The following is a 26103-nucleotide window of genomic DNA, read 5'->3' on the forward strand; positions in this document are numbered from 1 at the left end:
TTGGTCTTTCCCTGGCTTCTCTGTGCCACATGTGAACCACTCTCCTCCACCATCTATCCCTTCAAAGTGTGCTGCCTCACAGGCATTATCCCAGAAGCAACAAAACAAAGTACCCAAAGCTTGAACTTTCGAAAACATGTCAATGTTTTTTCTTTATTTTCAGTTGTTTTTATTCAGGTATTTTATCATAACAATGACAAGCTAAAACAAATATGCAGGTACTTTGGATAACAGGTAAGCAGCATATTCAGATATCAAGAACGTAGTGTAGCACATAGCAGATTTTCCCAGGGCATCCATGTAAGAAATACAAACACTTGTATACAAGCACTTGAATACCAATGTTCACATAGTAACTAAGAAGTGGACCCCATCCAAGGGCCCATCACTCAAGCCATGGAAAAGAAAGTACTTGCCATGGTATTGAAACTAACTGCCACTATGCTTGCTTTTTTCAAGTATTTCTAAACAGTCCTTCTACCAACTGAAAGGAGAGCTATGCTAAGAACATGCTTGTTCTCTAGACATTAACCATTCAGTTCAACCATTTAAATTACAGCATCAAATACTCAAACAATTTTTCCACAGTGAAACATTTTTTTAATGCGAACCCTGTATACAACCATTTCTATCTTTAATTAGAATTATCTGGAGAAAACCCCACCAGCTAAGTGATACTAGCTAAGCAAAATGTTAATATATTAAAAATGGTATAAAGACTTTTCAGTCTAAAAAGCCCTAATAACTAATATCAATAAGAACTGGAAATCTGAAATCTTGCAGTTATTCAGAGTTTGCATTTTATTCTATTATAAACAATTTTGCACACCGGAACAAATACAGCATCTAACATGTACAGTCTCCATTCTATTCACATGGATGTTACTGTATAATACCATCATTACTTTTTCTGAATATATAATAAAAATAATTTTTACAATGAAGTAATGGAAGTATTAAGTATGAGGCAGGTTATATATGAAATCTGCCTTCATTTATAAGTTATATTTAATATGGTTATTACCTCTACTGTTAATGTGCAATGCATGGCAGCTTATAGCTAAATACTACATTACACTCTGATAATAGTCGCTATAAATATTCTGAAATGTGCTTCATTCATCAAAGCTATGCGAGGTTTGGATTAGCACTTCATGAAATCTCAATCCATTACAAGTGGCTGAAAGAGGAAAGAGGAAGACAGAAAAGCTTTTAAGAAAGAAAAAATAACCACTTTGGAAGGATGCCTTTCCTGCCTAAGTGGACACAGAGGACAGCTGCGGCGGCTTCATTGCTGACAAGAGTCTAACAGAGCAGTATGTGCACACTTGTGGCAACACAGCACGGCTTAATCCAAGAAGTCACCACGGGGCAGGCTGACACCTTCTAATTCACTGTAATCCCAGAAGCCAGGAAGCCAAAGTCACGAAAGACTTTGAATGGACTGTTTTAAAGGAGGATGGGGATTCAGAACAAGCCCACAGGGCTGAGCTCAGCAGAAAGTTGGTCAGATTCTACAGTAAACAGAAAAATAAGAACCCTCTCACAGTGACCAAACAATGACAAGACCTGAGCAGCTACCACACTTCATGGAGAGGAACTAGGCTGGAAATCGATTCGATTTTACATTCCTTCTTACCTCCTCATTTCTGTTAGCCGTGGACGAGTCATTAAGCAGCAGATATTGCCAAGTGAGCTCTAGCAGGCACTGACACTGACAAGCACACCGAGAAGCAGGTGTAAAGAGAAATGACGTCATCTTCATTGACCAAACACAACACCACATCCACTGTCAAGGATACAACAGAGAAATGAGAGACTACTTAGTGAACACAGGGGAGGGAACGGTGAGAGAAGTCCAGCAGTGGATTAGAAGGAAATAGTTTAGAAGAGAGGGCTCAAACTCAGAGCACAGACAAGAAGGGCAGGAGGGGCAGAGGTGCCAGAGAACGATGATGGTCTGCCAGGACTCGCAGTGTGGGAAGCTCCAACAAGAGACGGCACCACAGGCCATCAGAGGGGATGTGCCTGAGCAGGTCAGATACTGGGTAGATGGTGGAGACACACAGTTTGGGAAGCTCCAACAAGAGACGGCACCACACAAGCATCAGAGGGGATGTGCCTGAGCAGGTCAGATTACTGGGTACATGGTGGAGGATCACAGAGTCAAGTCTTCATTAATCAACAGAGTTAAGTCTTCAACTCAACGCCTGAGCGACGACTCCTGCTACAAACAAGGTTGAGTGACCACTGGCTCCTATGAGACCTCCTTTGAGTCTGGAGAAACACAGAGCTTCGAGGAATGGTACAAGGATGAGTTTCTAGGACTCATCAGGACCATGATGACCTCTAAGAGCAGACAGCAGGACAGAAGCTGAACTGGGAGAGCTGTGGGAAACTGGTCACATGCTCTTTCTTCATCTGTATGGGGAGGTGGTTGATAGCGTCCTTTGTTAAGTTGTGAAGCAGGACACTTTTAAGCCACTTTCCATGTGAATGTTGTATTTCACACAACACAAAACTGAGAAATAGTCCACACACACACACACACACACACACACACACACAACACACCTATCCATTCACGGCACTGGGTTAATTGTGCCCATTTCATTCCACCTACAGTCTCTTTCAAACTCATTCCTTTCACACTTTTTAGCATACCTCTTGTAGAACTTTACCAATTAAGGGTGAGACACTAATATTTTCTCCTTTCAGGATGGATCTGGAAATTCACTCTTTGGTAAAGAATCTGAAACAAGAAAGATTGTATTTTTGTTTTGAATTTCCTTCTTTTCACATTGTAGGCTGAAAATTTAAGAAGTATTAGGTTCTTCCTCTAAGGGGAGGTGGGGTTGTATTTGATAATGAACAGTTTGTGCAAATCAACTGTTGCCTAAACAAACAAAACAAACCAGGAGTTTAGGAACAATTTCACAAGGAAGGGACAGCTTCAAGAATGAGAATGATCTGAAAGAAGCCTGCCATAAGTGCAATGGACGTCCGTGGCATGAAATGCAAGGCTCCAGGACCCTCCCTCTCTCATCTGTTTCTCATCTCCACCTATCTCAGCACGGTTTTAGGGAATTTAGCATCTCTCCAAGGCCAACTCCCACTCATCATTTCCCAAGGACACCAGAAGGAATATATGATAACAATGGCTTATACTAACATGGCTCCAGATACAGGTCACATGATTATTTCCCATCTATTTTATTCTACATTTCCTTTATTTTTCAATCAATTATTTCCAAACATACTTGTAGTTTTATTCAAACCTCTTACAACCTTTCTTCCTTACTATAATAAAGCCAACAACACTATAATATGCTCAGGTTTTCAAATTCCTCTTTTGGTGAGAACCGAGATTCTTCTAGAACATTTGCATGTACAAAAACAAACCAAAATTGACCTCATGTCTCAGACACATACACTCAACCAAACGAACTTCACACACACCGGGACTTACTGTATTTGTGATCACTTACCTCTGTCTGAAGAGAGCTGCTAGCTGCCAACAGAAGTTCAATGCTGCTGGAGGAACAATGCGTCAAGCGAAAGCCATGAGCTCCTGGCGAGTGGCCAGGTCCTGGTAGCCTTCAGATTGGCCCAACTGGCTACAAACAGCCCAACTTCACCGGATATCCTGAAAAATTAGCAAAGAGGGAAAAAGGAAGAAAATGGGATTTGCAGAAAGGAAGAGTTATGCGAGCAAAGGTGAGGGAGGGATACAGCAGGGAGTCCTAACTAGGTCTTGTGGTTCCAAGGCAAAGCAGCAGTCATTAACACCACACTGTGCACAGGCATGAGACCCTAAGCTAGACCTGACCCGCTCACTATCCACACAATTCAGGGCTACTCCAGACAAGCGTGTTGACAGAACCTTTTACATTTCAGGATTGATAAATGAATGAAAATTATTCACTGAATTTGATGTTCAGTTAAAAAGGTGGATTCTGAATACAAAATACTAAGAGTTTGACACCACCCAACCACACGGCACACCTGTGAACTGGAAAAAGCTCCAATACCATACCTTCCTTTACGACTACAAAGAGACAATCATAACCCCTTTTCTCTAGGGTTGTCGAAAGGACTAAATAACATTTGTCCTTGAAAGTTCAACAGAAATTGCAAACTGCTATAAGGAGAATTGGAGTAGGTACTCACACAGAAACACCCACTTCATAGAAGACAGACATCTAAGGTCAGGGTCAAAGGGAGCTGGCCCAAACCCCCGCGGATATTTTTCTACAATGTCACACTGTGAATTCTTCAAATACACTTATTTCTCATTTGAAGGTATTCCAGCCTGACTGTAGCTTTTGCTCTAAGATTAAAAGCATCCACCCAGGATCATGTCTCTAAATATGTACACCAAAAATTAATTCAGGAATTAACCCTATAGAAATAATTTTCAGTACAATATTTGTACAGAAAACAATGACTCTGAACTTCATGTGGCAACATCACAATTAACTGTCATGAAAGTTTTCATGCAACTTTTTTTTTTTTTTTTTTTTTTTTTTTTTGCAACAGGGTTTCTCTGTGTAGCCCTGGCTGTCCTAGAATTCAATCAGTAGATTCAGACTGGCCTTGAACTCAGAGATTCGCCTTGCCTCTGCCTTGCAAATGTTGAGATTAAAGGTGTGCACCACTACTGCCCAGCACAGAAAGCCTTTTCTAATAAGGTTGGGAAGTTCTGTATTGACTTCCAGAGTGTAAAACTACTTGTAGATTTCTTGCCAAAGATTATGTCCTTGACCAGAACTTTAGCCAGGTTCCTGTGAGCTGTGTTCTAGGCCAGGCCTCAGTCTGGCCCTGACAGCTCAGGTTTGCAAAACCGTTGATTCTGAGCATGATCCACACCCTTGACACCAGATGGAATATCACAGCTGACACCTCCCTTTCTCCCAGACCCACCTTCAAAGACCTTCCTGAAACAACCCAGCGATGATTCCTCTCCCCGATCCTGTCCTCTTTTTCATTTCCCATCAACCAACCACTTCGGCTGGCTCACAGATGTAATGCCCATCTGTCCATGACGTTTAAGGAGCTGGGTCTCATTTCTCTCACCTAGCAATCCTAAACAGCCTTCCTTCCAGTTACTAGTCCACTAACAGACAACATCCACACATGGGGCTGGAGATGGAGCCCAGCAGTTAACAGAGTCCTTTAGATGCAAGAAGCCCAGGGCATATCCCCACAACCAACAAGTGCAGGGATCCTGAGTGCGCAGTGCGGGAGTTCCCACAGGGCCAGTACTGAAGCACAAAGGTTTCCTTCCCATGGAGGGCTCCTGATAAGAGGGTGCTGTGTTTTCCTCCATGGAGGAATGTGTGCTTTGGAAGAGAAATTATTCCACAATAAACTCTCAGTATTCTTTCAAGACAGGAACGTTAAATTCAATTTAAAGAATATTTAGGCCAAACCTCTTCCCAATTTTTTCAACACTGTTTTTTTCTTACATTAAGATATAAAAATATTGACTACCTCATCACAAATTGTAGATGTTCTTCCAAATTTTATTTTCTATAATACATAAAATAACAGTAAAAAGTTCCATATTACTATTGTTCCTAAAATGATGAGCACAATTTAGACAGGGAATGTAAAATAAGCAAAATTAGAGAGAATCTATTGTACTTGAGCCAATTCAAATATTGATATGAATAGATAAGCACACAGCATGCATGCTTGCTGCTAACAAGATACATCTCAAGCAAACAGGTGCCTGGCCTGGCCACCGGGCTGACTGAGTTCTCAAGAGTCCATCTCCGTTATTTACCACGTAGAGGATGTGAGCTCAGCGCTAAGTGGTCTACTCACCCGCGGCCATCAGCTCCTGGCAGTACGCACTGGCTGCCTTGTAGTCGTGGACACACAGTGCCTGTTCTACCAACAGGATCAGAACCTGGCCACGCCTTTCTTCTGGGTCTTCACCTGTGCGCACATGCAGATGACATGATGCTTAGAGCAGCCTCAACCGATTGAGTTCATTAACAGCGCATTTCAAATGCACAAGTAAAACAGATTAGATTGATTTTTAGTGATTGGAGGATAAAGGTTACAATAAATTTGACCTTCCAATCTACTTATTCCTCCTTAGTATCTGACGAGATCAATGATTAATATTAGTTCTTGATACCCAAATCAAAACTCTCTCTCTCTCTCTCTCTCTCTCTCTCTCCTCTCTCCACACACAAACACACATACACACACATACACACACACAAACACGATAGTCTACGGCCCTACAAAGTCTATACTTCAAGAACAGGTTATAAAATGAGGGCTGGTAAGATAACTAAGCAGGTAAATGTTCTTGCCACCAAGCCTTATGACCTCATGTCAATCACCAGGACCCACATGATGGAGAGAATGAACTAACTCATCCAAGTTATTTTTTGACTTCTGCTCATGCCACACACTACAAATAAAATGTAAAACCCAAACAAAGCCTACTTAAAATTGAGGAGAAATGCTGACTGGGAGGATGAGTGAAGAAGGTAGCAAAATCATACTATTTTTTTCATCTTAAAATTCAAGTAGGAAGACAGATGTGGTGGCACACACCTACAGTCCTAGCACTGACACAGGAGGATGTCAAGTGTGAAGTTGGACGGGGCAGTACAGTGATGCAAAGCCATAAACAGATCTTGTCTCAAAGCCAAGCCGCCACCACCAGTCACGTCTTTGAACAAACGGTGGGCCCTGCTAAACCCCAACTCGGTGCTGGCTCTCCACACTGCAGTCTCAGCAACGACCTCACCAAGTAGCTTAGCTGGAATCCCCACTAGGAGGGTATTTTACTGCCTCATCTCATTACGTTCATTTCTCCTCTGTAAATATTTGACCATTCTAGGCTCTTAAGGAAGAATTCCATATCCTGTTAGGCTCAGTGAGTGAAATCCTCTCGTCCCTTGATAGATACTCTTGGTAATCTTACACACACACACACACACACACACACACACACACACACACACACACACACGCACAAAGAGCACACAAGTACACTAGTATTTGTAGTTCAGCCTTTCACTGAGAAGCCGACAGTAGGAGAGAACTCCAGCACCTTGACTTCCTACAAAAGCACACAGAAATCCAGCCCACTGGAAGCAGTAAGATGCCACAAAGCTACAGTAGACCCATTCAGGTAACATTGCCAAGGTAATTGAGACTATTGGGATACTCAGAATTCAGGAAAGGCAAAACAAAGTTTGTATGCCATTACTATAGTTATTGCCTCAGATATGTGTGTGGCCTTCATGTATTCTGTGCCTTAATGAGTACAGGATTCCTGAACAAATGCTCAAAATGGAGTATGAAAAAATCACTTTCCTTCTGTTTCAATATATTGGTAGAATAGTAAGACTAAATTGATGCTGCAACATACTATTTGGAGATCCTTCAATGCACAGCAAAACTGCACACAGGTAGCTATTATGATACAACACATGTCCATCAGAGTTTAAGGATTTTAAATTCCTACTGACCTATGTATGATTGCATATTTTGAGACAGCTTCTGTTAGAAACCAGACATCTCTGGGAGCCCTACATGGCCTGAGAGATGATACTAGAACATGAGTCAGCCTGGGCACCAGAACACCCAACTCCTTATCATCCCAAGTGCATAGGACACTCTCATAGCACTCTCCTCAAGAATCTATGGTCACGAGAACCACCACATTCACTATGAACCTGCTATCTTAATTCTTCTTTCCTTTGTGCCCAATGTACATCCATTTCCTATCTTGCACCCCCCTGAATTTGCTAATATAAACTTTGAATAACTGTGAGACAGTACAGACCTGGACTTTTAAATAAGAAGACCTCAATTTCAGTGTTCAACAGTTAATGCCAGGAGGACCAAGCAATCAATGACTACACAGGCTACACGGAAGGGATTTTGCTTTGAATCCATCCTTATAAAAGTGTATGACACATTCCTTGCATTTAAAAGGAATGTCTGAGAGATAAACATCTAAATACAAAGTCCTTTAGAAAATGAAAACTTTAGTTGAGACTATCAGAGACCACTACCTAGCCAAGTAACACTCACAAGGACTTAGGGCTGGTTTTTGCTAAAAGCACTGACCTGCAAATGCCCAGTAGGTGCCTAAAAGCTTGATAAACATCAGCCTCTCTGTCTCCATTGCATTCATCTCCTTCGCCCGAAGTCACCTCAGGTTCCAGAAACAACAGGTCTAATGGATAAACAGCTGGTAGGAGTAGGATCTATCCCCAAGCAGCCGTCACTGTGGTACTGAACAAGGCCAACCAGGCCACATTCCGACTCCTCTCCTCCCCTGTAGAATCTAGAAGCTCTGAAGTAACATCGCTAATGCTCCTTACACCATTAGTTTAGCTATGGTGACTGAACTTCTTTTCAGACTTTTCACCTTTACTCTTTTGGGTTTGGGGACGGGTGGCCAGACCTAATATGTAGGTGTCCTCAGAGTTGAGCCTGTGATCTAGGACTCTACTAATCAAGGCAGGAATCAGAACCGCCAATTCACCTCTAAGTAGGATGTTTCCACTTCAACCAATATTTGCTTTTTCTAGTTTTGCTTATTTTCTTAAACACCTTACAAAAGTTTTCCCCTTCTATTCCACAGAACCCTGAATCAATTCAGGTTTGATTCTGCCTGATTCATGATGCCATCTGCTAAAATAAACTGATTACACTTTTAATGTATCTCCATTTAGCTTTTAAGAAGCCTGTTAAGCTTCCTACTGCAAAAAAAACCTCAGTGTAGTAACCCCAACCCTAAATCAACAGTTTGGAACAGTCTCCCTCAACATTTGAGCAAATATTAAGACCTTTTTAAAATAGCATGCACATATCTCAGTAATGCAGACATAGGTATGTCAGGAACGGCAAGGATTTTTTTTCTAATATCTTAAAGAAATTTTTCTATTATTTTAAAAATCTTATGCTCAGTTCAACTGCATATACACTGTACCTGTAATGATAACCAGGAAGTCAGCACGGTCCAAGCCAAGGGCATTATGAAAACCTAGATTATATATTCCATTAAATAAAAAAGTGTTATGCTATTTACAAGTGTCAAAGGCACTGGTTCACCACCACTCCCAAAAACTAGCTAAGTTACATGACATTTTTGTCTTAGCTTTCCTGAAAAGGTAGCAGCATGAAAGAAGGTATAGTTCAACAAGTAATAATAAAATAGTTCACTTTAAATATGCTATAAATTAACTCAAACTTTTTTTGGTATGGATAATATCATGCTCTATTTTTCATTTAGAAAAGGAAAAACAATCTTCCCTCTACCTTTAATAATTTTTATTTGAGAAGACTTCCTATAAAAAGTCAGCTTAACTAAAAAAAAAAAAAATTAAAAGGTTAACAATATGCATACTTCCTATACACATAGGGGGTGCCATAGCAAGTGACAAACCCGAAGGCAGCATCTTGGACACACCACATCCACTGACAGAAAGAAAGACCCTTCCACACTTTCCTCTTGAAGCCTGCCCAGACATTCTCTGTTAAATTGGCAGATAATCCTTTTTTTCTCGATTTCCTACCCAACACTCTTGAAATGTTTGCATTTATGCTCAATATATACAACAGTGAAAGAGCCAGGTGTATTTTTTTCTCAGGGGTCTTGGCTGGGCTTCAAACACTAAACTCACTGTTGAAGACAATGTGCAAGCCCCTAACAGCTAAATGGAAAGGCTAGTCCTGGACAATCGTGAGAGGCCAATGGAGCACAGTGGAGACTAACAGATATAAGGGTGAGGTAAGGGTGGAGTGAGGGGCTCCTGTGCACAGCAGTCTTAGGCCACACAGGGGGAACCAGACCAGCTCCTTCCCCGTGAATCTCAGACGCAACCAGCCCACCTCACAGTAGCAGAGGCAACTTCGTGCAGATGTCTCGTGGGCTGTCTTTGCTCTGCTTATCTAGTAGAAGCACAAGTAACAGAGCAAGGATTCCGCCTATTCCTTCTCTTTTGATACATTTATTTAATGGATAGGCTCTCCATATGCAGCCTAAACTGGCCTCTAACTCGCAATCTTCCTGTCTCAGCCTCTCCAAGAACTATGAATATTTACATGTGCTAATACCTTTATGTATTATTTTCTTTTATCTAAAAATCAGTAAATCCCATATTTGACGATTTCTGTATGAACAGTCATATAACTGTAGAAATGTGATGAATGAGATGAAATACACAGAGATCACTGAGTGCCATCACACAACATCAGACTAAGAGGGGAAGGTAACAAGTCACCTGCCTGGCTAAAAACCAAACTATGTAACTTCTCTAATCCTGTGTCTTTCAAAACGAGATTCACCTCTCTGCCTATGAAGCACATAGTAAGAAGGAATAGAGATAAATATTAAAAAATGAAACTGAATGAAATATTAAAGAATGAAATTGAAATAATTGTTAATAAGTTTTATGTGAAGAGTGGCCTAATAGCAATGATGAAGTCCAAAGTTACTTAGCTGAAAGTTCAAATCTGATCGGGTCATCCAAAACTGAATATGGTGAAGAGCAGGCCTTCCACGACTGATGCCTAGGAAATGCCGCGAAGCAAGTAAACTCTTAGAGAGAACAGCCAGAGTGCGGGGGCTCATGGAGAGTATGAAAGCAATGATTCATGGCTGGTGGTGGTGCTCGTGTGTGTCATTCAGCACTTGGGAAGCTGAGGAAGATTTGGTGAGAGGCTAGCCTGGGCTACATAACAAGCCTGTTCCTTCAACAGTTTGTCTGAAGAACGTTAGTGGTTCCACAACACACAGCTCTGAGTATTGAAGTTATCGGTCCCACGGTCACAATATACAGTGCTCCTGTTCATGTACTTTTAATTACTTAGTGGGGGTCCTAAAGCAACAAAATGATGTCTGCCATGTGGGTACGCCAGAAACAAATAAAGCCTAAAGGCCAACCTTTAACAAAAACGTGCAAGGTCTTGACTAGTGAGCAAAGTAAGAACGAGTCTTCAGCCTGTAAAACTGAAAAAGGGAAACTTCACTGTAGTTTTATCGCAATACCTCGAACTGCAAAGCTATGGTCAATGGGAAGGGTGCTGGGTTAAGATAGAAAAAAAACGTTAAATTTGATACCTGATAGCTGCTTTTGTGTAAATGCACATGGCTCACACTATCAATTTGTTGAACACATTTTATACTTTAGCATACATTTATACATACAGTATCATATGTTCCAATGATACTGCTCCAAACTGTAATAGCATACAAAGATGCACATTAGTGTTTGTAAAGTGGAGTGTGGCCAATCTGAGGTGATCTCAAGTTTTAGAACTGAACTAGCTGCAATAAAGAAAGTAGGTCCAAGTACCATGCATCTCCACATGCTGCTACTGTGTCCTCAGGAGGGATGCTCTCCTAAATAGAACTGTTTGAAGGTTGCCAGGTCCATTCATTATATGTCACAAACAAGGCAAGACACTATCCTAACAGGTACAGAGGAAATGCACACGGCAACTTTAAAAGCTGGGTCTTAATGAAATCCATCCTTCAAGTTCAAAGAATTTGCTATGCACGCACTCAGTTGGGTCTCTTATTATTGGACTATGGGTAACCAAAGGTTTCCTGTTTCCTAGATGTGTGATCTGGACAATAAAGGTACAAATTTATAACAGGTACACCACACACACACACACACACACACACACACACACACACACAAGATCAAACCATTTTTCTGAGACTACACCCAACGTTCTCCTAGGTGGCCCAATATGCCTCAGAGAGAAGCACGGCCCCAAGACCTTCCAAGTCTGTAGCAGATGTCAATGCTATGCTCCAAGCTGAGAAGTAACCCATGTTTACGAGAAGTATAGGTCTTAATTCGAGTTCTACTTATTGAGAGACTTGGAAATAGTAACCTATGTGTCTACTAAATATATTGAATTTTTAAAGGTTAGAAATAGAAAATAAATTCTCTTTACTTTTGAGTCCATTTCTTGGTTTACACTAAAACAAATTCAAACCATTGTTAATGGGACAAAATACCCAACAATTATTCTTACAGAAATTGTGTGTGTGTGTGTGTGTGTGTGTGTGTGTGTGTGTGTGTGTGTGTATGTACATGCATGTATATACATATATATAAAATAAAAATAAAACTGGCACTAAAACTATTCTTGCAGGTAGGAGTACTGGGTTAACGAAGCAGAAATGTAGAGTGAGAGATTTTCCTTAAAAGTCAGGCTCCTACTTCATCTGGTAAGCAGAGTGTTTAAATTCTGGACTCCTGGATTTCTAGTATAAAATGGGAAGCTAACCACCACTGTGACAGTTTCAGAGAAAACTGAAATGAGGTAAAATGTATGGAAACTGCCAAATAGTAAGTGACAAAATACTCTAACAAGTTTATCAGAACTATCAAACTAAATCTGGCTTGTGAGTGTGCTGGTGCAGTGGGGCGCTTCTCAGGGAGTCTCCTTGAGCAGTAACAATGCTTCTGCTGACTCACAACACAAACCCTGAATAAGTTTGCTTCAAGGGCATCTGGTTTCCATAAAACTTCAGTACAAACACATACTTTACAACACGCCAAGATTCTAGAAAACAGTTGTTCCTTGATAAAGAAAAAAAAAAAAAAATGTTCTTCTGATGCCATTACAGAAATCCTGATGTTCACATAGGCTGATGTGAAAAATGGCCGGGAGTTTAGCACTCAAAAGACTTACCTGCAACCCTCAGCAGCTCAGCGAGGCCAAGAAGCTTGGCTGATTGTTTGAGCATGTGGCGGACTGGGAAACACACTCCTGATGAGGCTGATCCGATCAGAACACAAGCGCACTGAAAAAACAGACAATGAAGCATTGTGTGAAGACATAAAGGGTCTCACAAATGTTCAAGTGTAAGGGGATCAAGGCGAAATTATTAATCTCAGACTGGCTGTAGTGGCAAACCCCTGTAATTCAACAGTGCTGAGGCCAAGGCAGGAGGGTCATACATTGAGTCCAGCCTGGACAAATAGTAATAACTCATCTCCTCAAGCCCTGCCCAAATTCAAAATATACATGTTGTCTCTCACACACACACACACACACACACACACACACACACACACACACACACGGTTAGAGACAGAGGTCTCACTATGTAGCCCTGATTGCCGATTGCCTGGTTGTGCAAGAACCCTCCTGCCTGCCTCCTGAGTGCTGGGTTTATAGGGAAGTTACCACTAAGCCTGGCTTCCAACAGCTAAATTCTAACTCAACCTCACCTCAGGCTAGAGGGCAGGAGTCTCCCAAGGGCACTGTGTTCCACTTCTCCCATGGCTAAGCCCAGTCCCCTCACATAAACTAGCACTCAGGAAAATGAAACGCCTCACCAACCAATTCATATCATAGAGCAAAGAACATTTAAAGGGGAAAAGTCAAAGAACATCAAGTGAGCTCCAGGGGTAAGTGGTTCGTACTCAGAGTAGCATGGCAAGGAGGACGGCATTGCTAGGCGGCTGGCTTGCAGTAACCATGACAACTGCATCAGCAGCTAACACTAAAATAGAGACGAACTGTGTCTCACGCAGGGTCTTATGTGTAACAACCACACAAAGCCACCCGAATAAACAGGTTATTGTTTCCAAGGGAAGAAACTGGGTACAGGGAGCTTTAGGTACTTTAACAAAAGTATCACTGAAAAGAGCAGGTCCTGAATTCAACCCAACTCCCTAAATTTTTGTCTGTGGCTTTCATCTTTATTCCTAAGTCCATGTAAATCCTTAAACAGCCTGCCTTTGGAAGCTGCTCCTGTGTAGTGGCTGAGAGCGAGCACATGTCTTAGGAAATGAAGATATGGTAGGTTCTTTGGAACTAGCCTCTGTTTTTACCTTTTTATTAAAATGGAATCTGGACCTTACAGAAAGGTTGCAAGTGTGTGCAAAGATATCTACATTGGATTCACCAGCTAATCATTTCTTCTGCTCTTATACAAGTATATACAATCATGCACCATACACTCACACCTACTCCCTTCCTCCTCTACATGCATACACACATACACAGACAAATATTTTTTTTTAACCATTTGAGAAAACATCGCAAAACCACATGCCCTTTACACCTCAGTCTTCCAGTGTGTATGCCCTGAAGTTCAGGATGTTTGAGATGGACAGTTGTACATCACAGGACACTCATCCTACTGAAGACTTTATGTAAAATATAAGGCAAATGTTTCTGTTAGTTCCTTCATGATTGCTGCAGTCATCTACATCTGGGTACAACCTCTGCAAAGTCAACTAATGTCCCTATTATCCATCCAGTGTTACAGCCCAAATGTCACCTCGCTAAACTTAGGCTTGCTCTAGCCTTCTTTGGACAATGAATGAGAGTGGAAATGCTATGTCCACGTGTCAGCAAAATTCACCTCCTGGATTCCCCTGATGCTATTTCGAGACATGCAGAGTTGAGCACAGCGGCCAGTTCATTCACAGAATCAAGCTGTGAGCTGCTGACACTTTCCATTTTCACTATAACACAGTGCAGTCATGTTTTTCTGAAGGCCTATGTCCAAGTGTCTATGACTTGATTTTAAAGTGTGGGCTTTTCCCTAAGTATCTGCTGCATTTTACATGTTTCCTCAGATTCCATAATATAATGACTACGAGACAGTTACTTTTTGACTTCTAACACAATGTTTAAAGCAAAGCCTGTTATGGATATAACGCTTCCACACACAAAAAGCTGGGCCTTCTCTACGTGTATGCCTGTGTGCTTCAAATGACGTTGTTCTAAAGCTAGCATGAGTGGCCAAGCTCCTTACTGTTACACACCCTCCTTCCAACCACAACCAAGGGGAAACTGCAGTCCTGGATCGCATCACACCATTTTCCATTCATGTGAAACACTTGTTTTCTTCATTCATCCTGAGCAAGGCTTACTGATAATAGGTAAGTATTAAGTTGGATAGCGAGAGTCTAAGTGATTACAATTAGCACACAAAAATCAACTCTTTTTATCTGCTGTCTACACTGCTGGTACAACTAATACAACAGTTCTCTTTACTGAGCATCTTAGGGTGACTAACTATATTTTCAACAAATGATTTATAAATATACTTGAGCTCTGCACCCCTACAGAAGAGATCCATGAATCAAATTTCTATGTGCAATAGTTAACAAACCTGAAAATACACATGTATACATCTTTAATAACTGAAGATATCTATCTCCCTATAGATTTCACAGGAGTAACATATTTTAAAGCCACTATAAAACATATGTACACACAGAGATCTTAAACATAATTAAAAAGCATTTTGGTATTCCTACACACACAAGTAATCGCAGAGGACTCACAGAGGAGTAACTTGTACATATACTGTCTTCTGCTTCTATGAACTCATTCATCATTATTTGATAGTGTCACTGGTCTGCATCTGCTGGATGGAGCAACTTCTGTACAATAAGCAAAGTTTCAAAGACAAGGCAACGGACAAAATGAGCTATGAACACTGGCTCCTGTGTATGAAGGACATTATCCATATTCCTAGAGATGACAAGTAGTGCTGGCCACCTGGATGTGGGAAACGCAGCTGACTGCACAGGGTGAGGGCTCCTCCTCCACATACAGAAAGCTTAATGCCGATAGTGTGATAGCTAATTTCAAATCAACACAGAAAGCTGGTAAGCCCCAGACATTATAGCAATGACTCCTTCCCTCAGAAACTTCCAGAAGTGCAGCCTAACAGGTTTGGTTGGAGATATTCAAACTTGCATCTGACAGACAAAAACCACTAGCAAACATGCGCTAACTGATCACCACAAGAACGCAGAACTCGTTGGCATTCTAAAGGACCACAGCGTGCAGAAAATGTTTTTGTACAATACATCAATCAGCTCAGATTATTTAATTAGCCTAAAAGTTCACACTCAGTGAATATGCACATGTACACACACACCACACAATGCTATAATTATTTATCCTAATAAAAGATAAAAAGGAAAAAAAACTTGACTATGTTCTAGAATCTTCCTTTACTGAAATTAACAAATACATTTATGTGGGGATAGCTATGATTAAAATTTTTAGAATAAGCTGATATAGTTTTTAGTAACTTTGATTAATTTTCATGACTTTTAAGAAGCTTTGAGTTCAAAAGTTGCCATAATGGTACATCTGAATAGACTGTCTATGATTTAACAATCAAACCATCGCCTTACATATATACTCAGGGTGCTATTTACAACTGTATGATAAGTAGGCCCAGACAATTGACATTCAGAGTAATAACAACAGTCATTTATGTCTTTCAAGCACAGCAGCTTTTACTGAAGAAGCGAAACTTTGAGTAAAACCACAATGAAAACCCATGCAAAGTTTAAACCTCTGAGACTGTGACTGCTGGTGCCTGTCACCACATAGCCCAGTCAATGCTAATACTGCAGGAACAAAGGAACTCACCAGCCACCAACACCTCAGGGAACTGAGGCCTCTGCTCCTGTGTTATTTTTGAAAAGAGAGGACAACTATGGTGGAAGTTTAAAATAAAAAAAAAAAAAAGATGATATGAACGCAGTTATATTTCCCCCATCACTAGTTCCAGCCAGTTCGACAGTTAGGGACGGCACACTACAGCAAGCCAGCCAAGTGCACTTCTCCCTAGGCAACCACCTCTTCATTCAGGGGACCTGGAGTCCTGGATTTGAAGAGACTGAGAATGCAAGACTCTCTTATCAGCTAAACCTGCAACGATGCAATGCACTATCCACCATCTTCACAGCTTAGGACAAGCACTTGGGACAAGCTCTGTGACCAACATCTGTCTGGACGGCTACAATATACCTGTTACGTTTAGGCAAAGGAACCAAGCAAAGTGAAAATATCACTGGCAATTAAGTTCTGAGCAAGAATTCTCTCTCATCACTTTTAAGTCAAGCTTGGGGGTAGGTAGCTAGTTAATAATCTATGGAAGTAAAATACAAGAATAAGTTTTATGTCAAAACTGAAGTATATCGACAACTGTCATCCATAAAAGTAACAAGTGTCTATATTTGTTTTGATCCAACGGCCTCACGCTCAGTTGCTCTGTCACTACTGTTATGTCTTGAAAGGTTATAAACAAGAATTTTTTAAAAATTCACAGCAAAATGTTTTTACTTCAGATTTCATTGTGAAAATAAAAAAAAAGAAAGACAATAGAATCTATTACTAATGTATTTAAATTATCAAAGATACTTTCAATGCAAAAAATAAGAAGGAATACTACTTAACTGGTGCAAAATAAGTTAGCAATGTAATACCAAGCAGAGGACGTACCTTGCAAAGGCAGGATCTTTACCCCAAATTCTTCCAGATACCCCACAGCTTGGATGAGGTCTAGTTCCTCCTGAATGGCAGCCGGCCTGTCTGTTATAAGCTGTAAGCAGCACCTACAAGAAGTCAAATAGATTTTGAAAAGCAGCAGCATTAATACACCCAAATTACCTTTCCATATTGAGCAAGAAGTGCTGCAACACTTATTTATCAGCATCTACAGACACCTAGTCTGCTAAAAGGCTAGTCCACTCTCCCATATCTATTCAACATAGGACTTGAAGTTCTAGCTGGAGCAATATGACAGTCTGAAGGAGATCAAGGGATACAAACTGGAAAGAAGAAGTCAAAGTATCATTATTTGCAGATGATATGATAGTATACATAAGTGACCCCAAAAATTCGCCAGGAACTCCTATAGCTGATAAACACTTCAGTGAATTGGCTGGAGGAGATGGGAATGGGGGGTAGGAGAAGTGGGGGAGAGGGGGTAGGACAGAGAATCTGTGACTGATATATAAAATAATTAAATTATAAATTTAAAAAAAAAGATTAACTTAAAAAAATTCAGTAGCCCTCCTATACACAATGACAACAGGCTGAGAAGAAATCACAGAAATATTCACCTTTACAATAGCCACAAATAACATAAAATACCTTGGAGTAACTCTAACCAAGCAAGTGAAAGATTTATACTACAAAAAGTTTAAGTCTTTTAAGAAAGACGATATCAGAGATGGAAAGCTCTCCCATGCCATGGATTGGTAGGATTACCATAGTAAAAATGGCCATCCTACCAAAAGAATAATCTACAGATCCAATGTAATCCCCAGCACAATTCCATCAAAATTCCAACACAGTTCTTTACAGACTTTGAAAGAATGATACTCAATTTCATATGGAAAAACAAAAACCCAAGATAGCTAAACAATCCTGTATAATCAAGAACTACATGGGGTATATCATCTCTCATTTCAAGCTGCGTACAGAGCTTTGGTAATAAAAACTGCATGTATTGTCATAAAACAGATGGGTTGATCAATGGAGTCGAACTGAAGATCCAGACATAAATCCACATTCCTATGGACACCAAATTTTTTATAAAGAAATCAGAAATACACAATGGAAAAAAGAAAGCATCTTCAGCAAATAGTGCTGGTCTAATTGGATGTCAGCATGTTGAAGAATGCGAAAAGATCCGTATCTATTACCTGCACAAAATTCAAGTCCAAGTGAATCAAAGACCTCAACATAAATACAGATACACTGAACCTGATAGAAGAGAAAGTGAGAAATAGCCTTGAAGGCATTGGCACAGGATACAACTTCCTGAACAGAACACCAATAGTAAAGGCACTAAGATCAACAATCTATAAATGGGACCTCATAAAACTGAAAAGCTTCTGTAAGGCAAAGAAACCATCAATGTTTTGTAGACAAAAGAGTAGTGTACAGAATGGGAAAAGATTTATAACAACCCACATCTCACAGAGAACTAATATTCAAAATATATAAAGAACTCAAGAAACTAGACATCAACAAACCACATAATCCAAATTAAAAAATGGGGTACAGATCTAAAGGAGAATTCTCAACAGAGGAATCTCAACAGAGGCATCTCAAATGGCAGAGAAACATTTAAAGAAATGTTCAACACCCTGGGCCATCAGGAAATGAAAATCAAAACAACTATAAGATTCCATCTTACACCTGTCAGGATGGCTAGGATCAAAAACACAAGGACAGCTCATGCTGGTGGAAATGTGGAGCAAGGAGAACACTCCTCCATTGCTGGGGGCGGGGGTGCAAACTTGTACAGCCACTTTGGAAATCAATATGGCGGTTTCTCAGAAAATTGGGACTCGATCTACCTCAAGACCCAGTTACACATTCCTGGGTATACCCAAAGGACACTCAACCATACACAAGGACACTTTACTTAACTATGTTCACAGTAGCACTGTTTGTAATAGCCAGAATCTGGAAACAACCTAGATGTCCCTCAACTGAAGAATAGATAAAGAATATGATTGTCACTTTAATCCCACAGTAACCCATGAGATAAGCAAATGTCAGGTTTGCTGAAGAAGTTCCTAGGGATGAAGGGATTTGACAGCAGGAACAGTGACAGATTGCTATGGTACCCGCTTTGATGCAACATAAATAACTCTGTTTAGTGGTGTTTTAACTAATGAGTACAGAGGCAATGAATACCTGAAAGGGGTGGCATTTGTTTTGTTTTTTTAAAGATAGAATTCAGATGAATTTTGGTTTCCTTTCTAGGAAAAGAACGTGCCTTCATTTGTCTCAATATGGAATCCCTTAAGAAATGGCAATAGGGGCTGGAGAGATGGCCTCAGTAATTAAGAGCACTGGCTACTTTTCTAGAGGTCCTGGGTTCAATTTCCAGCAACCACACAATGGCTCACAACCATCTGTAATAAGATCTCATGCCCTCTTCTGGCATGCAGGTGTACATCCAGGCAGAGTACTGTATACATAATAATAAATAAATCTTTAAGAAACGACTAAAAGATTGCACACACTACATTTCTAACAGAAGAGAAGAATCAGTTGGTAACATAGTATTGATGAAAATAACAAGAGAAAGTGATTTGCTAATCAACAAACAAATGACACTTGCTTTGTTTGCTTTGAGATAGCAACTTTCTATGAGGCACTGGGGGACCTGACCTTCTCACTTTATATCTGAATGTACATTTAATATATAAAACTAAAAAAAATACACGTCACGGAGTTTCAGTCTGGGACATAAATGCTACGGCAGCCCACAGATGCCTATGCAGATAGTGGAGGAGAGAGAGGTAAAAAGTGAGCAGTCCATTGAGAGTGACTATGACACAGGTCACTAATGACACAGCTTTCTGTTTGACTGTCATTTGTCCTTCATGAGCACACTGCCTATTAACATAAGCTGCACGGAGTCCACGGAGAGTCCCAGTGTTCTGAGACTAAGGGCCAGATGGTGCCTCTTCTTGGGCCTTCTAAACCCATCAGTTAAGAAGACCACACAGGAGTCTACTTTCCACTGGCTCCGTTCAGCATATTGTCCTCAGTGGACCCCACTAGACTGGGAATCACAATTAATGACACCATTGTATTATTTACTTAAACAGATTTACTTTAAATATTAAAACAATAATAATCTGAAATTTTTTCATTATAAATGTTATATCATATTACTTTTAAATTGTGGACAAATGTCCCTGAGTATTTTAAATTTTATTGTAAATTATAATTTTAATTCACACTTTTTTGTATATGAAATATTAGATAGTCCATATCATACATCAAAACTGGAATGTTTATTATATTTTCATTTACATTATTAAAAGAAATACAATAAAACATTAAATGGAAATGAACATTACTTTCAATGTATATAATTTGAATGAATTGTATAAAACTATGGAAAACAATATATATTATTATGCAGAAAAAATTAACTTTTTAAAATTAAATAATACAGAAATACTCTGCAAATAAGAAAGAGAATGAAGCAGATCTGCATGTTATCAGATAAAAAAGATATTCAATATTGAATATAAGCAAAAAATAAGGCATAAAAATTACATAATACAGCAAAGAGTTATTGTCTTAAAGAGTAGAAGATAAACAATGAAATTTTGAAGGCACACACAAGAAATTAATTTAAAAGGCAGATGAGGAATAACGTTAAGAAAACTATCAATCTATAGTATATCCTTTTTATATACTTTGAATATAGTCTTAGTTAGGGTTTCTACTGCTGTGATGAAACACCATGATCAAAAGCAAGTTAGGGAAGAAAGGGTTATATGGCTTACACTTTCACATCTTATCAATTATTGAAGGAAGTCAGGACAGGAACTCAAGTAGGGGAGAAACTCAACAGTATGGGAACTGGAGGCAGCAGCTGATGCAAGAGCCTTGAAAGGATGCTGCTACAGCTTGCTCTTCGTGCTTGCTCAGCCTATTTTCTTATAGAACCCAAGACCACAGCCAGGGATGACACCACCCACAATGGTCTGGGCCCTCTCCATCAACCACCAATTTAAAAAATGCCCTACAGGCCTGCCTCCAGTCCACTCTTATGGAGGCATTTTCTCAATGGAGGCTCCCTTTTCTGCAGTGACTCTAGCTTGAATCAAACTGACATAAAACTGTCCAGCACAGATATCTTTTGTTTCCTCCAGGAAAGGCCAGTTAATAAACCAGAATGGAGGAGATGTTTTCTATAACCCATACCCTGGTAAACATAGATGCCTTAGGGCTTATAGGTCAGAATTATTCCAGCACAACATTATATACACATGGGATCGCCTGAAATCAAAGTGTATCCTTGTGGGATAGAGAGGGATGCAGGAAGGTGCAATGCAGTAAGGGGATCTGATAATCATCTGAGAAACACCTGCTAGAAGCTTTAGGTCAAACACAACTCGGAATTTCAAAGGCTATTCTATTTGATATTTCCAGCATTTGAAATAAAAATAGTATCCCTGGAGAGAGAGAAAAAGATTTACTAACTACTTTAAAGAACTCTGTCAAGTTCAGTAACAGTTTGAAGAAAGAAAGGGGCGGGAGAACCCTGATTCTGACATAAGTTAGCACTGGGGAAAAGAGTTGTTTTCACCCTTGCTAGAGTTGAAGCGACTGCCAGTCATTTAAGGGAAATGAATCCAGACAGCTTTCACAGTTAAAACCATGTTCAATAAGTGTGATGATTACATGGAAAGCATCAAAGTATACGAGAATTTTTGACAATTAGTATCTCAAAGGATGGCATAAAAGAATAAAGACAGGGCTGGTGAGATGGCTCTTAAGAGCCCTTGCTGATCTTGAAGACAACTGGAGTTCAGTCCCCAGTCCCACGTCAGGTAGCTCACAACTGTCTGACACACCAGACCTAAGGGATCCAACAACCACTTCTGGCCTCCACAAGCATCCACATACATGTGCACATGTGCACAGTCTTTAAAAAGAGAAAAATAGAGCATTACAGGTAGAAAACTGTACAGTGAAGTCAAACTAAGACAGGCCAGCCAAATATCCCTGGGTTACAGAGAGGCTGTGTGTGTATTGTTCACGTGTGCACACTGACACACACAGGTCAGAGGCTGCCATCAGCTACGTGTCTCCACTGTTCTCTACCTCAGTGGTGTTGAGACACGTTTTCTCATTGAGCCTGGAACCTACTGAGATGGCTAGATTGCTGGCCAGCCAACCCTGGAGATCTGCCTGTGTCCAGCCTCCCACCCACCCTGCATGGGGGAAAAGGTACATGCCACTGCATGCTGCTTTTATATGGCCCTAGGGCCCCAAACTCAGGTCCGCAAGCTTGCATGGCAACTACTTCAATAACTGAGAATCTCCGAAACTCCTCAACACCTTTCATGAAAGCAAAAAAAAAAAAAAAAAAGTCCCTAAGAATCAATAGCCAAAAAATGACCAAACAACAAAAGTTAAATTTAGGCTAAAATGGTTTTCAAAACAAGGTCAAGTGGCGGTGCACATTATGCTTAGAGAAGGGCACTTCAGTCTCTAATGTGCTCGCGGGAAACAACTGGAACCACTTGTCAACATAAAGGAACCTTCAGAAGGTTCACCTGTTCCGACCACAGACACACTCACCTCAGATCACAACAGAGAAAAGGCACAAGGCTGGAGCGGCTCACGGGTGTGAGCGCTGGCTGCATCGGCCTGAGAACTTCATCCCCAGCATACATGTGAAAAGCTACGCAGGGCCACAGGACACTGTGTCCCCAGCACTGGGTTGGGGCGCCAGAAATGCTCAACAGTAAGTTCACCGGGCCTGCTGGCTGTTGTCTGTATTGCCAAGAACGGGCTAGCTCTAGGTTCAAGACTCTGTCTTGAAGGATTAAGGTGGAGATCAACAGAGAAGGACATCATCCTTTGACCTCGTATGCACATAGCGCCTGCACCTCCACAAGCACACACAGAGATCACCACAGCTCTCTCCAGTCTGCTTTCAAAAGAAGCCAATGTCACAAAGCTGCGGAATAGCTGGACTGGGTTGACACACAGGTATCTAGATCCAGAAGACATCTTACCTTCATTCTTGACTGTCACTCTAACAATGAAAACAGGAGAACTGCAATCAACTAAATCAGTCACAAATGCAGTGAAATCATTTAACACAGCACTGTAAAGTGTAGGGAAATGCTTTAGTTCACATATCGCACAATAAAAAATAAAAATGGTCCTAACAAGAAATGTATAATGTCTCCATTTTATAAAATTATGTGTATTTTCAACATAATATCCAAGTGATTAAAATAAAAAATGGACAATTAATCATTAAATGAAGTCAAGAATTTCTTACAGAATGTTAGCTGTTAAGAGTCAATCAGGGCACGGAGCTGGAAAGTTGGGTCACCAGGTGCTAAGGAGTTCCCAGCTCTCCTCAGTTCTTTGACCAAGAAACAAAACTTTGGATGATACAAGAGATGCTCAAGTCAGAAATACTGCCACTTGCCCTCATAATAGGAAGCAAGTTTTATAATGTGTTTCTAGAACGGAGGAAAGAAAAGCTCAATGTGGTCTAAAAGGGAGAACTCCAAGAAACACAGCAGAATGGGATTCAAGTGTGACCTAAAGGATGCTGGCCAGAGTTAGACAATGCCAGACAGCAGGAGAGCCAGGAGAAACGTAACTAAGCCAATGTTTATGCAGAGTAAACTCGTGTAGTTATTACTCTGGTTTAGACATGGCTTGAGTGTGTGTCCACTAGAATTTATGGCTTGTGAGCTTGCTCCCAGGAAGGTACTATCTAAACCAGCAATTCTCAACCTGTGGGTCATAACTCCTTCAGGGTCTAAGGACCCGTTCATCAACACTGAATAGCAGATATTTTGCATGTCAGATATTTACATTACGATTCAGAACAGTAGAAAAATTATAGTTATGAAGTAACACTGAAAATACTTTTATGAAACCCTGTCTCGAAAAACAAAAAAAAAAATACTTTTATGGTTGGGAGTCACCACAACATGAAGAATTCTATTAAAGGATCACAGTGTTAGGAAGGTTGAGAACCACTGCTTTAAACAGAAAGGACCATTAAAAGGCAGGGCCCAGAAGTCTTAAAATTGGATTCTGACTGCTGGCTTCCTGTCTTACCATAGACTATCTTCCTCTACAATGACCTCCTATTCTCAAACTCCCTATAAAGTTTGAGAGTAAAAGCTCAGGATTTTTCATAACAATAGAATACCAGACTAATACAAAAGGTGTTTCTAAAGCATTTAAGGCTTAGAGATAATACAGATTTGGGGAAGTTTTATTGAACTCTGAGTTTTATAAAAAATTTACTTTATAAATATTAATTTCAATTCATAAAATCTTGCCCAAGATCAGTGAGTTTTTTTTTTGTTTTTTTGTTTTTTTTTTTGTTTGTTTGTTTGTTTTGTTTTGTTTTGTTTTTGTTTTCCGAGACAGGGTTTCTCTGTGTAGCTTTGCGCCTTTCCTGGAGCTCACTTGTAGCCCAGGCTGGCCTCGAACTCACAGAGATCTGCCTGGCTCTGCCTCCCGAGTGCTGGGATTAAAGGCGTGCGCCACCACGCCCGGCTCGAGTTTTTTTAAGACTATTAAAAACTCAGATGTCAAGTACACCTGTTTCTCGAGTTAACTAAGAGGAATGGACTAATGATAGGCCAAGGAAGGAACTGAATTTAAAATCTAAAAATTTCTACTGACTCAGCTTTGGAGCAGATGCTATGCAAAAGAATAAACACTATCTACAATGCTCAGATTTCAGAACTTGAATTTATAGGTGAATCCATGAACATCTAACGAAAGAAGAATGGAGGCTTACAGATAATGAACAAAAGACTGCCAAAGAGTGCCTGAGGGGACCAAGAAGAATGCAGGTATTTCAGAATGCACTGTCGCATCCCTATGTAAAGCAGTATCCAACAGCACCCCATGCAGTGTACACAACGTACAGCTGAGAGAACCTGTGTGCGGACGTGCACGCAGCACGCCCAGAACACACGCTCCTCCTACCTGGCCAAGTCCATGCAGCTGTCCGTGAGGTTGGTGGAGGAGTTGAAGTACTCTCGCTGGCGGCCAGCACCAGGTCAACACTTCTCGCGTAGCTGACCCTGTACTGGCTCGTCCTTTATGCGTCCAGCAGCTGGAGGACCAACGAAGGAGCACTGCAGTGCATCATCTGCCCCGCAAGGTGGATGTTTTCCAGGCGGCTGGAGCAGAGCAGGCTTTCTGTAAATATCTGGGAAAGAGACAAACCCAGAGTTATTGATACAGAAGCGGGGCTCAGTTCAACAAAATGAAGGCTCTGAAATCCAAAAGAAATAAATATAAATCAAAACAGTATCTATCCTGTGACTGGGATTGTATGGCATAGTGTATGTATTAAGCACACACAGTCTACATTAAAGCAGCTAATTTACTGTTCTATGAATTCCACCTCAATAAAAGAAAAAATTAGCTTTCAGAATAAAATGTCACTGGATGAAACAAGTAAATCATGCTATTTAAGCACTACATTAAAGATGTAAGTATGCAATTTTCATTCATTAAAAAATGGAATTGAAGCGGAGTGAGGTACACAGCTGTAATCCCAGCACTCGAGAGACTCAGGTAGGATAAGTGAGCCCTGGCCATCCTAGACTACACAGGTTGCTATAAATAAAGTAAATAAGCAGTCGATAAAATCCCCTGGTCAACTACGATATGCACTGCCCTACTCAAACTGGACTCACTCTGCTGACTCTAACAGACGTGTGAGTACAAGATCTGACACACATAATGGAGCATTGCTTACAGAACAGGAGTTCACATTCTCCACCAATG

The 26103-nt window shown here is 40.5% G+C and overlaps 1 pseudogene; it reads right to left on the reverse strand.

Moving 5' to 3' along the window:
• Window positions 1-26103, reverse strand: part of LOC114692027 — a 266238-nt pseudogene that overhangs the window by 135570 nt on the left and 104565 nt on the right.

The sequence above is a fragment of the Peromyscus leucopus genome, unplaced genomic scaffold (genome assembly GCF_004664715.2).
Source record: "Peromyscus leucopus breed LL Stock unplaced genomic scaffold, UCI_PerLeu_2.1 scaffold_192, whole genome shotgun sequence".
Lineage (NCBI taxonomy): Eukaryota > Metazoa > Chordata > Mammalia > Rodentia > Cricetidae > Peromyscus > Peromyscus leucopus.